Genomic DNA, 16,979 nt, shown 5'->3' with positions numbered 1-16,979 from the left:
TATTGTGGGTGGCAGATTTGCTCTTTGTGGATGGTCGTTCTTCGACGGAGTGGAATTCCTGTTTGTCCAATATAACGGTTACCACATCCTAAGCATGTCATAGATTATATTTTCCGAGGCGCACGTGAAATTTGATTTGATCTTAAATATTTCTCCTTGTTTGAAGTGAAATTCTGAACCCTCCAAAAGGTGGGGGCATGTTCCACATTTAGGACGCCCACATTTTTTCACTTTTGGTTCTGTTGTTAGTGGATATAGTCTTGCACTGGTTAATGTTTTTTCAGTGACTTCGGTTGCTTTTTGCTTTTTATAATTTTGTATGAGCTTATAATTTTGTACATTGTTTTGCTGCTGTGACGATGGGAAGATTTCGGGTGATAATTTTGAAGGCTTCGTTGTTTCTAGGGTTACGTGTGGAAATGTACGGGAGTATTTTTAAGTCTGGTTTAGTATTTCGGCTGGCTTGCCTTAATATTTGTGTATCTATTTCCTTAGATCTTTTAATGCTTTCATTTATTAATGAGATTGGGTAATGTCTTTTAGTTAGTGTTGATCTAAGTTCAAGGTGTCTTTGTTCACGAGTATATGTATCCGAAACTATGGTACAGATTCTTTTCGCTAGATTAAATGGTATATTAATTCTTATGTGTTTGGGGTGGCAAGAGTTAAATAATAGGTATTGTTTAGAATCTGTGGGTTTATAAACAATGTCTGTTTCCATGTGGTTGTTAACTATTTTAATTAAGATGTCTAGAAAATGGAGTTGTTTATTGTTGTGTTCCATAGTGAATTGTATATTACTATGTATGTTGTGAAGCATTAATTTGAAATCAAGGAGTTTATCCATGCTGTCTTTCGAAAGTATAAAGCAATCATCCAAATATCTCTTCCAGTTCTCCTTTAAATAGCAATTAAAAGCGGCGCCATATTTTTCTAGTGATGATTGGTATAACTTCAGTTCTATGTAACCCACTGGTGTAGTTGAGGCGTAATTTTCGGCAGAAATCCATAGTATTGTCCTTAATTTTATTTGGGTTCGATCTGCGTGGGGTAGGGGTAAATTTTAAACCTCTTGCTAGGATTTTGGTTTGCGTAAAACTCAGGATTTTCTTTGGCAGGTTGATTATTTTCGGTTGGTCTTGTTTATTTTGTTCCATTTCACATCTCTGTTTCTCTGGTTTACATCTAAAAATGGTGGTAGTAGGTGGATTGATGTGGAAGGTCTGTATTTTGTTTGGTTTGCTGAGGAAAAAATGGGTGTAAAGTGTGTCTATGGTAGTGTGTTTGTGAAGTGTCTGTGTAGCGTACTGGATTATGGTTGTACCGAGGGTTGTTATATCGTCTGTGGCTGATGTGGTTTGGGTTTAATTGATTTTTAATATTGTAATATTGGTGGAGGGAGAATTTATGTTATCTAGTCAGGTTTTGTCTAGTTGACTGGTTGAGGCAGCTATGTTGGGTGTAAAGTCTCGGAGGTAAGTTCTTCTTGGTAGGAATTGGTTCCCCAAAATATAGGTTAGTCTGGAGGTTTCGATGGAATCATTGATTTGTATGTAGGATACCTTGAGGATTGTGTCTAGATTTCCTACTGTGGGTTTAATTATTGATAGTTGTTTGATAGTTATTTGGGGGAGTAAGAGAGTTGAAGATGGTAGAGTTGTGTCCCTCAGACCGTCTGTGGTTTGTGTTAGATACACGTGGGGTCATTTCTGTGTATGTTTTTCGTTAATTTTTCTTCAGGAAGGAGTTATTCGATGCGTTTTCTATGTTAAACTGAGTTCCGTAGTTATTAAAGAAATTGGCTTGTTTATCACAGCGTTGTAAGGAGTTGGTTTCTTCATCCACGCAAGTTGTTTTCCATAGTTTAAAAACACTTTCCAAGCGAGGACCATCTGCATGTTTCTGTAGTTCGTTGTAATTCTCCTCATCTATGTTTTTAAATTTTTGTTCATTGCTTAGCACTCTGAGCTTAAGGAGTTCTATTTCTGTCTTCATTTTTTCCAGTGTTAGATTATTCTCTCTTAATTGTCTTTGTTGTTTCTTGCTCGGTTGGAATATGTTTAATTTGGAATTTACGAGGCAAAATTATTGGTGTAGAGTTTAGCAAGCGTTCGTAGATTTCTGCCTTGTAGTTGTTTTTAATCGTATTCCAGAATGAAAATTTTCTGGCTTTAAGTTTTTCATTCCATATGTGGATAATGCGGTTTTTAATAGATAGTGTAAGTGTGGAGGGATTGCTGTCTTGTGTATCATCTATAGGGGATTTTCATTTAGAGAATTGTTATGAGGTAAAGAGTGAAGAGTGGTGCATAATTCGGACAAATATTGATTGAGTTGTTCCAGAGGATGTTCTTTCTCTTCTTTTTCTTTTGCCTCTTGTGTAAAGCAAGTGAATTCTTCAATCTTGCTAATTAAAAGTCTCAAATTTGTGTCAATCTCTTTCAGTTCCTTAAGGGTCTCTTCATTGAGAGTTTTCGCTGCAGAGTTTTGGATTTTGCGGCATTTTCGATCTCCCGTGTATTGAAATAGAGTAGAAATATGTTACAAAAAGAAAATATAAAATGCACGTGGAAATGTAAGGGGAAAATAAGAAAAAAATCAACGAAAATGCACATTGTAAATAAAAAAAGAAAAGGCTTTTTGTGAAAGGTAACGAGAGATATATACATTTAGATGGAGTGAGATAGTAATAAAAGTCATTCTTATGAGTTGATTAAAAAGTCAGAAAGAAAAATTACCATGGTTTCGTCAAAGCTATTCATTGCTTTGAATAAACACCGGCTAATAAACGGTGTCACGTCTAATAGTTCCTGAGAGAAAAGATTATTTGTAAGGGAGGTAAGTAGTTCTGGATTTTGATATAGAATTGTAATGTGAATGGTGTAGGGAGTGTATAGGGGCTAGTGGTTTTAATTGAAGGGTTAGTGGTGTTCTGTATTAAGTTGTGTGTTCATATTTAGTTGGGGGAGATATTTATTGATGAAAAATGCCTCTTTATTCAACGTTTGTTGCATTGTGGTGTTCTGTGAACATTGATAGAAGAGGAAGATTTGGAAATTAGGATTAATGTTCCTGGCACACTTATCTATGTGTTCACTAACCTGTAACTGTCTGTATTGTGGGTGGCGGATTTGCTCTTTGTGAATGGTGGTTCTTCGACGGAGTGAAATTCCTGTTTGTCCAATATAACGGTTACCACATCCTAAGCATGTCATTTTGCATTCTTTTGTTGTATTCTTTCTTGTCATGAGGTTCACAGCCAAACGGCTGGGTGGATTCGCGTGAAAAATGACACATGTATGAAGATGGGTGCATAGACTGGAATGCGGTTTGTATTATTTTCCTAGCCCCCATAGTTACCGAGAAAATCGATTAAAACTTTTCTAATAGAATTCCCCTGTCTCTTCTGTCATTAAAACATCGAGTTGCTCACTCAGCCGGCATATACAATTTCACTAGCAACAAGGGGAGTACAGGATGATAGTCAGCCAAAGCTTTCGCTATGCTGTCTCTCTTCTTTCATCTCTTTGTGGGATTAATAATCTTTTTAATCTTAATAATCTTAAGTTAAAGTTTCTCATTAAAGCTACATAATAGGCAGAATTGTCGGATTAAGACAGTAGGATATTTTTAGGGAGATTTGGCTGCAATTGCTACCTGGTCTAGCTACCATGTAGAGTTCTGAATTTAATTTTCATTCACATATTTGCGTTTCAAAAATTTAATATGATCTTTTCCATAAATCAACTATTGTAAAAATTTTATATGATGAGCACGCATGCACACACTGATACACACACACACATACACACATATATACACACACAAGTCCATTTCATGTATCTTCTTTCTATTTCTGCTTTCTGCAAATAAAATTTTTACGGATACAACTGCTTACAAAAATAGGGGTTAATGTATGATTTCTTTCTATGTTCATAATTAAATCAATGTTTTAAGGATTAGATAGAGGTCCAATAGAATAGCTCTCAGAAACAGACTACATACAAAATCGTTCTTCACATCTCCTGAAGCTGTTTTCTGACAAGTGGGGGGATTCAGGAAATTTTCATACAGCTGGAGAGTCCAATCGAAACATGGGACCCGAAAAGATAAGGTTGTAATAGTCTATGCCTAACCGAAAAGGATCACAGCCACATCATCCAAACACACCGGGTAAAGCCGGGCTTAGCTGCCAGTATATATATATATATAAAATATGTAGGTGGCATACGAGTGGGTATATATTTATAAAAAAGAAGTTTGAAAACTCCACTATATAAAATAAATTTTAGTTTTCTTAGAGATTTTACGTTTCGGTTCTTCTCGAAAAAACGAACCCTATCAAAAATATTTTTAAAAGTTAAATGTAATAAAAATGTTCATAATTGTTTCTAACTACTCTCAACAGAGTCCACATGGTGGTGTTTTGTTGGGGGAACATAATGGCTGTCCTGTGCGTTGACTAGATTCGTTGGCTGTAATTGTGAAAATGAACGGTGGCCGAAATAGCAGTAGTAGCAGTGACCGTTTATCGTAGTAGCAGTAGTGATCGTGGTGGTGATGGTTAGAGTTGTAGCAGTAGTTCATTGGCTGTAGTAGCAGCAGCAGTGGAAGTGACCGTTAACAGCAGCATTGGAAGACTGTTGGTCGTCGTAGTAGTAGTAGTCGTAGTAGTTGTAGTAGTAGTAGTAGTAGTAGTAGTAGTAGTAGTAGTAGTAGTAGTAGTAGTAGTAGTAGTGACTGTGGTGGTTGGAGTAAGCAGTAGTTCATTGGCTATAGTAATAGCAGTAGAAGTAGTAGTAGTAGTTAGTAGTAGTAGTAGTAGTAGTAGTAGTAGTAGTAGTGCTCGTGGTGGTAGTGGGAACTGGAGTTGTAGAATTCCATTTTGCTTTTCGGAGAACCAATTTATGGTTTTAACGTTCCAGGTCCAGGGCGTTTAGACTTGGTCCGAATTTTCTAATGAAATGGAGTTATTTGTTATGACGTTGAGTGACAGTTACGTTGTTACTGAATTGGTAAAGTGGGAAAGTTGTGAATTTGGGATATTTATTTGATGCACATCTGTCTATGTGGCCTCTGAGAGGTATTTTCCTATATTCAGGATTCCTAATTTGCGATTTATGCACTGCCATCCTTTTTCGTAGTCTGTACTTTGTATGGCCAATACATTGCCTATTGCACCCTGCGCATGTTATCACGTAAATTACAGGTGAAGTTTGTTCTGATGGTAAAATGATGGCCTTGTTCTATTATGTATTCCGAACATTCTACTAAGAGGACACAGATCCCGCAGTTGAACTTTCCACATATTCTAACTGTTGATTTTGTGGTTGTTATTGGGTGCAGTGTAGCCTGGGTTAAAATCTTTTTTAATGATTTTGCTTGCCGTTTACTTTTTATGATGGTGCACATTTGGAAGATTCGGTTCATGTTTAGGTCCCCCTTGAGTAGGGCTGTGCTTTCGAGTATGGTGCCAAAGCCTCATTGTTAAGTGGGTTGTGTGTAGAGATGTAGGGTTTTTAATTTTTCTTCGTTGTTTGGTTTTGGTTGTCTCAGGTTTTGTATATTTAATTTCGGTGCTCGTTGGATAGTATTGTCTATTAGGGGTTGTGGATAATTCCTATTTATGAGTGTAGTTCTGAGTTCCTGGAGACATGTGTGTTGGGTGTTTGTATCTGATATTATGGTGCAAATCATTCTGGATATATATATATATATATATATATACATATATATATGTATCTATATATACATATATATATATACATACATATATATATATATATATATATATACATATATATATATATATATATATATATATGTATATATATATATATATATACATATATATATACATATGCATATATATATATATATATATATATATACACATGCATACATACATACATACATATATACATATATATATACATTATTTAAATTTAAATCTTATTTTATTTAGATTTCTAAATTACGTATCCTTTACTTTTTTATGTATGTACATATGTATAAATTCGTCCGCATCTGGCACCGAAATGATATTTAATGATTCTATGGAGCGTTTGCGTGTCGGTGAGGCGTCTGGCACAAGGTACCCAACCTCGTGGGTAGGTAAAATCTCTTTAACCTTAGTTGTTAATCTACCTAGGAGAAGGACATCACCAAAATAAAACCTGAGGCTTTGGAAATTCCCGAGTAAGTCAATTCTCCTATCACACCGGTGAAAGCATTCTTTGGCCAATAGATGGGAGTAGTGCACTGAAAATATTTCATCTGCACAGGTTTTTGTACACTAAATCGTAGTAAAATCATTGAATTGGTTGGGGCAAACCTAAAGTGCACTTGCTACTTACTCTGAAATGTTCGAAACAGATTCAGTAAATGGCAAAAATGTCTTGGGAACGCCAGGGGAAGAGTTCTCGCTCGGCAGGTGTCCAAGATGAAGAAAAAACATACATACTCTGAATTTTGGCTGTTGGAATGTGCATACTTCTAGATGATAATTTCAACAAGCGGTCAGAAAGGTGTACTGCACGTATTGCATGTGAGCTTAAAAAATAATCCCTAGTTATATGCGCCTCTGAAACTCGTCTCACTGGTGAGGGTCAAATAAATTAACCTACTTCTAGATATAGTATCTTCTGGTGAAGCCTACATGAGGGTCAGCGTAGAGAATCTAGTGTTGGGTTTGCTCTCAAGAATTCATTAGTATCCTCCGTTGCATACTTTCCAAGTGGTATATCTGAACTAACCACGTCATGCCGTATGAAACTGACAAAAGGTAGGTTTCTTATCATTATCAGTATTTATACACCATCATGTCTCATACTGATCAAATTGTAGGACGTTTTTATGATGATCTAATACAATAATTGAGGAAAGTACAAATTTCTGACCAGCTGGTCATAATGGAAGATTTCAACGCAAGACTTGTAGATGGCTACATTTCATAGCCTGTTGCTGGCCGATATGGCATTGGAAAATGTAATAAAACTGGAGTAGTTTTCTTTACGTTGTGTACTGAGAATAATCTGGTTGTTACCAACACTCTCTTTAAGCAGAAAAGCATATATATGCACCTAGATGTACCCAAGATCAAAGGACTGGTATCTCGTAGATTATATTTTGATCAGAAAGAAGGATAAGAAATTTGTTTCTAGAGTTTGGGCCATGAGAGGACCATCGTCTAGTGCGTGGAACAATGAATTTTTCGATAATGCCTAAACGTCGATAAAAGTTAGATGTTGCCAACTTCAAATTACCAAGCAACTTGCAAAGATTCCACAATGCTATAGAAAGTATCAATCTTGATCCAAACAATCTGTGGGAAGATTTCAGAACAAAAGAATTTCAGGCTGCAAGTTCTTCAGTTGTATTTAAATCACGGAGGTCCAGTGACTGGTTCTCAGACAAATCAACAGAGATTCATGATCTACTTTTAGAAAAACAAAACTTAGGATATACACTTCTATCTCTGTCCTTAAGCCCCAACTCAAACAAAACTTACAGAAAGCTGAAAGGGAAAGTGCAGACTGCTCAAAGGAAAATTAAACAGGAATAATGGAATGACAGAGTGAAAAGGGCGCAACATGCAGCTGATAGAAACGCTGCCAAGTGTTTGTACTCTTATGATAAGGAAATATATGGCCCCAAATCTTCTTCAATAGCTCCAGTGTGTACAGCAAATGGACATTTGTTTTTGACTGACACGGCTTCTATTCATAAGCGCTAGGTAGACAATTTTCAGCACTTTTGAATAGCCCATCATTTGTTGACATAGGGATCATAGATAAAATCGAACACCTTACAGTTATAGAGGAGATGGCATTTAAATGCAGCCATGCTGGATCACTGCTTTAGTCGAACAAATCGATCCCAGGACGTATTCTTTGTAAGCGTAGTGCTAATACTCTCCATCTCTTTTTGCCGAACAGCTAGATAACGGGGGCGTAAACACACTAGCATCGGTTGTCAAACGATAGTGGGAAGACAAACATACACAAATAAGAAATAGACAAACACACACTCACACGTAAATATATATATATATATATACGACATGCCTTCTTCAGTTTCCGTCTACCAAATCTAATCACAAAGCTTTGGTCAGCCCCAGGCTATAGTAGAAGACACTTGCCCAATGTGCCACAGAGAAAATAGATGAGGTTGCGCTCAATTACCACTTAAAAGAGTGGTTAATATCTTTCCGCTTTAGTAAAATAAAAGATGTACACAAGGTGAACTTGTGCTGTTAATTTAATTCTTTCATAAGTATTGATGGGATTCATGTGAGAATTAAGACTGGTGATGGATACGTGAATGAATATATGTTCAAATATGATAATGTAACTAAATTTATGTTTCTTTCAGTTTTACGTCCGAGTATATTCTATGTAGTCTTCTTGATGTATAGTTTATTTCAAAATAGATTTATTTAGACATCTCCTGTGGGGCAGACAAAACGAATATGAATAAATTAAATCAGGTAGATTGCTGCAGAGATACTTTTCTTTGTTTGATACTGCATTCATTTCAAAGACAATTATACAACTAACGATAATATATCAATTGTTGTCTAGGCCTGATATACTTTTCCTATTTATGCACTCAACACGTAAATATTAGTCCTTATGACGACAAACAGACATTATTTTTAGAAATAATTCGCTGAAAAACATTATACCGCTATAAAAATAACTTTCTTATATTTACTTTTCACATTCTTAATTTCGAATAAATACTTCCATATGTCTGTGTGCGCGAATATATAAATATATATATATATATATATATATGTATATATGTCTGTGTGCTTGTTTGTGTGTGTGTGTGTGTGTGTGTGTGTGTGTGTGTGTATGTGTGTGTGTATGTGTATTCATATATAAGAATACATGATCATTATATCTTTATATCTAAAACACGAAAATATACCTTTTATCTTTTTTTTAGTAAATAATTCTCTTCATAATTTGTGGCCAATTTTCGTATTAGTAAAATTTCCAGTCGACTGCAGGGTGTTGACCAGTCTAGAATATAGCTATATAGAGCCATGAATTGTTCTTAATGAAGCCATATTCTGTTTATGAAAACTCTGTTGGCTTTCTCGCGGAAAACTTTTACGTACGAAATGAAATGATTTTGTACCACGTTAGCAAGCCTTGTGTCAAATGCACTGAACTTTCGATGCGGGATCTATCTACGTAGTATTTTTTAATACTGAATTATGCAAACGTATAACTCATTCGTGTATATCAAATAAGGTAGAGAGATTAAAATGTGGTATGGCATATGTTGTATATTCTTTAATCTGTAAAATATGTTAGGATATAGAGCGTAGGATGTTTGGAAATATATTCATCGAAAAACACTTCTGTAAAGGGATTGCCAGGAGCAATACTTACAAGACGAAAATATTATTAAAATCCATGAAACATACATACATACATACATACATACATTCATTCATTCATAAATATGTGTATTTACATATGTATATATGTCTGTCTGTCTCTCTATCTATATACCTATCTATCTATATATCTATCTATCTACCTATCTATCTACCTATCTATCTCTATTTAGATGTTACATTCGATTTAGATACTGATCTACACGAACCGTTTCATAAACTTAATGCAAGTCTAACATACGTAAACGTTCGACCTAATCATTCACCATCAACAGTTAGGGGACTCGTTAAGATCATCTTGGCTTGAATATCTAGGTTATACGCCAATGAAGACATCTTGTGGAGCTGAATTTCCTTCAAAGTGAACATGACGTCCAGCAGTCATCTGAAATTGTCACTTGCACCATATTACGTTGCATTATATTCAGGGCTCATCTCACGTTTTCAATCTCACAGCTTCTGAAAGCTGCATGTTTCTTGCTGTATTAGATTGAAATCTTTGTTAACCCTGCTTATCTCTCTCTCCTTTACTAAAAGTAGCTTCACATTTTGTCACAAAATAACGTCTGTGGAACATCATTCCCATGCCATATTTGATGGAAATAACATCAAGAAAAGAATTAAGTTAATGAGTAACTAAAGAAATGCAAATTTCAATAGAATTGAATTTGTAAAAAGAAAAAAAATGCAAATATTTTAAGTGACTGCTGGTATGGAAATGTAAACAGGGAGGATAATTGAAATGTGGAAAGAATCAACTGAAGGAGGGAATTGGTAGAAGAAAAAATAAAACACTCCCCGCTAAAAGCAAAAATAGAAAAACGTAATAAATTGTACAACTTTTTTCCCAGATGGATCGAAAATACCTTCAGAATAATCACCTTACGTACTAAACGTTATTTTCTTTTAAAATAAAGCTTTTCGCTTTTATGAAATCCGGATTCGAGATTGCCTTCAACTGGGTTGTTAATAACTGTGGTGTAAAACTGTTGGCAGTTTACATAAAGGTATGCTGACCATGAAGAGTGTGTGCGTGCGTGTATGACTTTGTGTGTGTGGGTGTGCTTGCGAGAAAGAGAGAAAGAGAGAGGGGGAGAGAGCAGAGGAAGAGAGAGGGAGAGAGAGACGGAGAGAGAGGAAGAGGGAGGTGGAGAGAGAAAGTGGGTTAGATGGTGCTGAGATTTTAAAAACTCATTTAAAGTTGTAAAACTTATAATAGAAAGGTATTGATGATGTATTTAAGTGAATGGTTTGTGACTAAACTGAATTCCATTCATGACTGCAATCAATAGATTTAAATGACTCTATTAGAATATTAGAGGAAGGGTAGTGTTGAGGATTGCCTTTCTTCTAGTTTGAACAACAGGCCTTTAATGATAGCTTTAGGATTTTGTGCTGCCTAAAAATTACTTCAATGTACCATGTATATATTTATATATATATGTTAATTGTTGAAATTTACATTTCCATTTTTTCTTATGAATGCTATTTCAATAGATTTTGTGTGTGCCTAAATGAGCAAAGGTTTTAGCGTAGCACTAAATCACATTCCGAATGGGATACAAATAGTTCTGCCAGACTTGTCTGCAGCACAATTTTCGTCAACAATTTTTCCTCGGGAATTTCATATCTCAATTTATTTCGAAAGATAGCCTTTTTATTGCAATGTGTTGTACTGCATTAAACTCTTTCCGGTTAACTTCAGCAACAGAATCTCTCTCTCTCTCTCTCTCTCTCTCTCTCTCTCTCTCTCTCTCTCTTACGTATATAATATTCCCTATTTTCTTAAAGTGACTGAAAATGAGTGTAAAGTATATAACTCCGGATAGCCAATAAAAAAAGGCAAATAGCTGGGTATTAAATTCCTCACCACATAACTTTTGAGTTATTAAAAATTTCTCCAGCTTTAGAGAAAGTAAGCATTATTGTGATGGCAACTGGAAAAGTCACCAAGTGAGTAAGGGAAATAATCTCAAGTATCTAGAATTATATAAAATTGTCATACTGTTGACGAAGTGAAGTCACTCTATACGATACCTCATGTTAATGAAAACAATAAAATATCCCAGCATTTCTGTTAACGATAGTTATATTCGTACCACCTTTTACTAAATGATTAGACGATTTATATTTAGTTTGTTTTGTTATTAATTTCAGATGCCATTGGGAATTACCATTGGAAAATAATTTCATGTCAGCTATATAATAATAAGGTAAGAACTATTAAATTTATTGTTTTATACAAGCAAATGATATATTTGAGACACTATTATGTTTGAGTACTATTATGTTAGCAGTATTACACTCTCATCTGATATATTTATAACTAAAGTAGCTAAATTTCAGGAGTGCCATACATTTTAGAATACACCCAAGGAAACCCAATAATGAAATTACAGATAAAATTGCTGAACTGAAATACGAAAGAAAAATTTGGTTTCTCATGAAACGGACTGGCCTCAAGAATTTTCAGTGGCAGACGTAGTGCCTGTAAATAGACTGTATGGATAAAAAATCTAAGGGAAAGGATACATTTATGACTTAGCTTAATTGTCTGATAAGCCTTAAGTGTTTGAAAAAGAATATAAGAATGTGTCTTATTCTCAGTTAATATATTTTGTATTTAAATGTGTTCTTAAAGCAGTCTCACCAGAAATCTGAAATCAATTGTTATTTGTTCTCAAGCATTTGGCATTAAGAACATTAACATTAGATCTCTCAGTCTATTCTTTTTCACATATTCTTTTTCTTTCGAGTGTTGAGATATATATATAATATTGTGTTTGCCCTACAACCAGGAGAAGAGGTTCGGCAAGTACTCTAGCTGAAGAAATATCCCCTGATTCTCGTGTACCTTTAATTAGGTGCATTTTCTTGTAAGCACCAGCAGCAGCACGCATACGATTTTGTTGTAGAGTTGTACGGGCTGGATATCAATGTTTCAAATGAACCAGTTAGCAAGGGTTTTTATAATTCATTGATACTGATCTTTCTCTTTATCTTCCTATGGTCACCAACACAGACAAAAGACAAAGAAAATATGAGATTGTATGTAAATTCGGCTCCGGAAGCTAATGTTCCTCTCCTGAACTCTATTGCAAGATAGATTCTGAGAATAAAGTTATACAGCCCTCCTTTGGACAGTAGGACCGGTTCTATGGGAATATAGATTATTAACTATGAACACAAAATAGTGACACTGGATGGATATGAATGTCACATGACTCTGCTGCTGATTCGTGACACTATCAACTCGACCATGTGTAATTCCTATTGACGGGTGAACACATCCGTAAATGTAACTTTGAAATACGAGCTCTCAATAGAGCCAAAGAGAAGTAACTAAAACTAAACTAGTGTGCAATGACCGTATAAGACAGGTCCAGTCATGTTGCTGACCAGCCATCTCACAATAACGCTGTAGGTCTGCATCTTATTGAAGAGAAAAGAATGAACGTTTTGCGCACAAATTATTGTAACGATTATTGACGCTTTCTATACACTCGGCTACTTCTTTCAAAACACGAACTTGATGTAATCAATAACAAGCACAGAAATGAAGAAGGAAACAGTCAAATAAATAAGGAAAGGAGCAAGAAAGGAATTATAAATTGATTAGGACTAATATATAGTCTTGAATGTGTGGTTTTTTAAAACTAAATAGTCCTTAATAGTTATTTAATTCTCTCATTCGATTTTCTTGACATTCCATTTGAAATCGTGGCGGAAATATTTGACTTCAACTCGAAGTGACTCAATTCCCTCAGGTATTAGTTACTAGAAAGGAAAGAGAGATGAGCCTTTAATTAACGCACACAAAGAAGGACAGTTTCTATGTCGATACACTACTTATATATATAAGTATACAAGCATGCTCACATGTGTATGCTTGTGTGTGTGTTTATAATATATAAAAATGCGGCCACTACCCGCACAGAGGATGACTTCATGTCCCAATATCTTTAATTGTTTTTGGTGCGTATGTAATCGCGAACTGACACAGGCACACCATCAACTCTTTCACATTTGACCCACCAGTATATCATCTATGCCATAACTGTAGGGGGAGAGAGTTGAACTAGCACATCGCTGGTATTCATTTCAGCAGAGTAGAGTTGATCAACGTGAATCGATTTACCTTGCACAACGACGCAAAATGCCGATCGTATTCTCATGATCTCAACCCTTTATTCTATGATATGAATCCTCCACAATGTACACTATGAAGTATAATGTTTGTATGCACACACACTCTCTCTCATACACATATATAAGATTTGTTTGTGTGTAGAAGAAAGTTAGGACTTTCTAACTTCTCTCTACAAGCATACAACCACACTATCATCTAGGATATATGTATATTATTTCATCTACCTGTCTGTCATTCCTCTATACTGTAGTATAATATTCCTATTCAACACTCCTTCATTCTCTATTCAAAACTGGAACTGATAACTTCAGCTATTCCTTATCATGGATTAACATCGAAGATACTCATGTGAAACTGCTATTGAGCAAAACATATTACTGTATTATTTGACCATAGAACTAGCACAGAGCACATGCCTGTTTTATCTTTCCTCCATTTTTGACAATCTTGAACATACTAATATACTCGACTGAGCATATTCCCTCATTTTTATATCGCTGTTGCTCCTTCTTCTCTGATGACGGCATACTCAGCTGATAGAATCTTCACTCAGTATAATGATCCACATATTTATTGCACTTGACCTTTCTTCTTTGTCTGTAAGTCTTCTTTGTAAGAAACTAGCCACGAGTCATTTTCTAACTCTAATTTGAAGAGAGGTTATATGCCACTGGGCATTAGGATCTAACGAGACGTGTATAAAGCTAAGCGCTTTATGGACGAGAAACACACTGGGCATACTTATGAACAAATCATAACTAACATTCGAGGTCGATGAAATAACTCTCCTGCTCTATAACTTAGTGTGTGCTTCTCATTCTGATTTAGGATATGCTGACAATATATATATATATATATATATATATATATATATCACGATCACGATCACGTGACCGACCAGACATCAGATATTGTTATACATCGCTAGTCACAATGCGTTCGCACTGTTTTAGCCTTCGAATGACGCCACCCCGCTGGTTAAGCGAGCAGGCCAACAGAAGAAAGAGTGAGAGAAAGAGTGGTGAAATAGTACAGCAGGGATCATCACCCCCTGCCGGAGCCTCGTGGAACTTTTTAGGTGTTTTCGCTCAATAAACACTTACAACGCCCGGTCTGGGAATCGAAACCGCGATCCTACAACCGCGAGTCCGCTGCCCTAACCAATGGGCCATTGCGCCTCCACACACACACACACACACACATATATATATATATATATATATATATATACACGTACGTACATACAGCTGTTTATATGCATACGTACAAACATACATACGTACATACATATATACAAACATACACGAAGTTATCGATTGGCAAATTCATTAGAACGTCTTTTCGAATCCTGAGGTCAAGTCCCTTAGAGGTCATATTTTACTTTTCTACATTCGAGGTCGATGAAATATTAGTCATACAGGCTTACAGGGGAGTTGATTCTTCTCCCACTGTTTCTCTCTCTCTCTCTTTCTGTTTCCCACTTTATATATATATATATATATATATTATATATATATATATATATATATATATATATATATATATATATATATATATATATATATATGTGTGTGTGTGTGTGTGTGTGTAATATATATATATATATATAGAACTGTATTATTTGATCATAGAACTAGCATAGAGCACATGCGTATTTTATCAAAAATACGGAACACCAGCGATGTTACACACCTGCAGCAGAAGTCGGACTCAGTTTACAGATAGGCTGCGGATAATAATATGCAGTTTAACGCTGAAAAACTCCAAGCCCTACGCTACCAGCATCTAAAACTGAATATGAAACTTAAAGGGTACACCGGTCCACAGGGAATTTCAATCCCAGAGTCTAAGTCAGTGAGGGACCTGGGCATCGACATGAGTGGTGATACCTCTTTCCAAATGCACATTACCAGGATGGCGACAAAGTGCAGACGACTGGCTGGCTGGATCCTAAGAACATTCAGAACCAGAGATAAGGAAGCCATGATGGTCCTCTGGCGACATTTGTCCTCACCCGCCTAGATTACTGCTCACAGATATGGTCACCCACCAGTGTGAAATTAACAGCGGACCTTGAAGCAATCCAGAGAAGATTCACAAAGAAGATCGTCTCTTTGCAACAGATCAGCTACTGGGAAAGGTTGAAACAGCAAAGACTCTACTCCCTGGAGAGATGACAGGAGAGGTATGCAGTAATATATATCTGGAAGATCCTGGAAGGAATTGTGCCAAATGTTGACATTGAAAGCTACACCAATGCCAGAACGGGACGACACTGCATAGCGCCAAAGATCCCAGCAATGCCATCATGCTTCAGGACCAGCTACTCTAACAGCCTGGGTTTCAAGAGCCTACAACTTTTTAATATTCTCCCAAAGAGTCTGCGGAACTTGCACAAAGTAGACGTAGGGGTTTTTAAATCAAAGATGGACCTCTTCCTTTCGAGAGTCCCAGATAAACGTACCACACGGCAAGAGGTGCAAATAAGGGTAGCTATATCAAAATCCATTCTTCACCAAGTGCCACATGTTAGAGGAGGCTCTTAGTAATAATTGTGTAGCAAAACGGCGGTGGATCAGCATGGCCGCAGCTCCGAGCTGAAACTATATATATATATACATAATATATATATATATACATATATATATATATATATATATATGTGTGAAAAGGAACACACGAGTTGATATATATGAAAACTTTTCTTCTAATTTTTCTAAATTTAATTATTTAATCGTTACAGTTGAAAAGGTCTCAAAATGACCGAAACCGGTACTGAAATGTTCACTATAAAATTATTTTAGCATTTTCTATTTTTGACTTGTTTTTTCATATATATATATATATATATATATATATATATATATATATATATATACGTAAATATACAACGATGAAATGAGTGCTCAACACCGCATTGGTGCATTTATTTTCTTTATTATTGAATTAATTAGCCTTAATTTAGCCTTAGTTCACTAATAAAGAATATATATATATATTTCTCCTACTATTGCTTCGGGACGAACACATGTTAGTTGACTGGATTTAGTAGACGGAAACTGCCGTTGTATATATATACATTTGTGTGTGTCTTTGTATCTGTTTGTCCCACCCCTCCACACCAATTAACAACCGATGTTAATGTGTTTACGTCCCCGTAATTTAGAGATTCGGCAAAGCAGTCCGACAGAATAAGAACCAGGCTTACAAAACATGGTCGTAGTAATGTGACTGAAACAAATAAAAGAATAAAAGAATATGTATCAGAAATTGGTTGTCCGAAACGCTTAGCTAAAAATTAAATGTTTGTATATTACTACGGCACTCCTACTATCCCATCTGAAATTATCACCACCACCAGCACCACTACATGCACAGGCACAAACACACACATACATACACACGCACACACGCGAA

The 16,979-nt window shown here is 35.7% G+C and overlaps 1 protein-coding gene across 2 annotated transcripts in view; it reads left to right on the top strand.

The window, feature by feature from the left end:
* LOC115212179 (D(3) dopamine receptor-like) overlaps positions 1-16,979 on the top strand; it is a 1,526,288-nt gene that overhangs the window by 264,506 nt on the left and 1,244,803 nt on the right. For both annotated transcript variants that reach the window (XM_036502723.1, XM_036502725.1), the window contains one exon: positions 11,570-11,625. The gene's annotated coding sequence lies outside the window, so the exon portion shown is untranslated. The remainder of the gene's footprint in view (positions 1-11,569; positions 11,626-16,979) is intronic.

Source organism: Octopus sinensis, linkage group LG5, assembly GCF_006345805.1.
Source record: "Octopus sinensis linkage group LG5, ASM634580v1, whole genome shotgun sequence".
In the NCBI taxonomy this organism is placed as follows: domain Eukaryota; kingdom Metazoa; phylum Mollusca; class Cephalopoda; order Octopoda; family Octopodidae; genus Octopus; species Octopus sinensis.
This window is presented reverse-complemented; position numbering and strand designations above follow the sequence as displayed.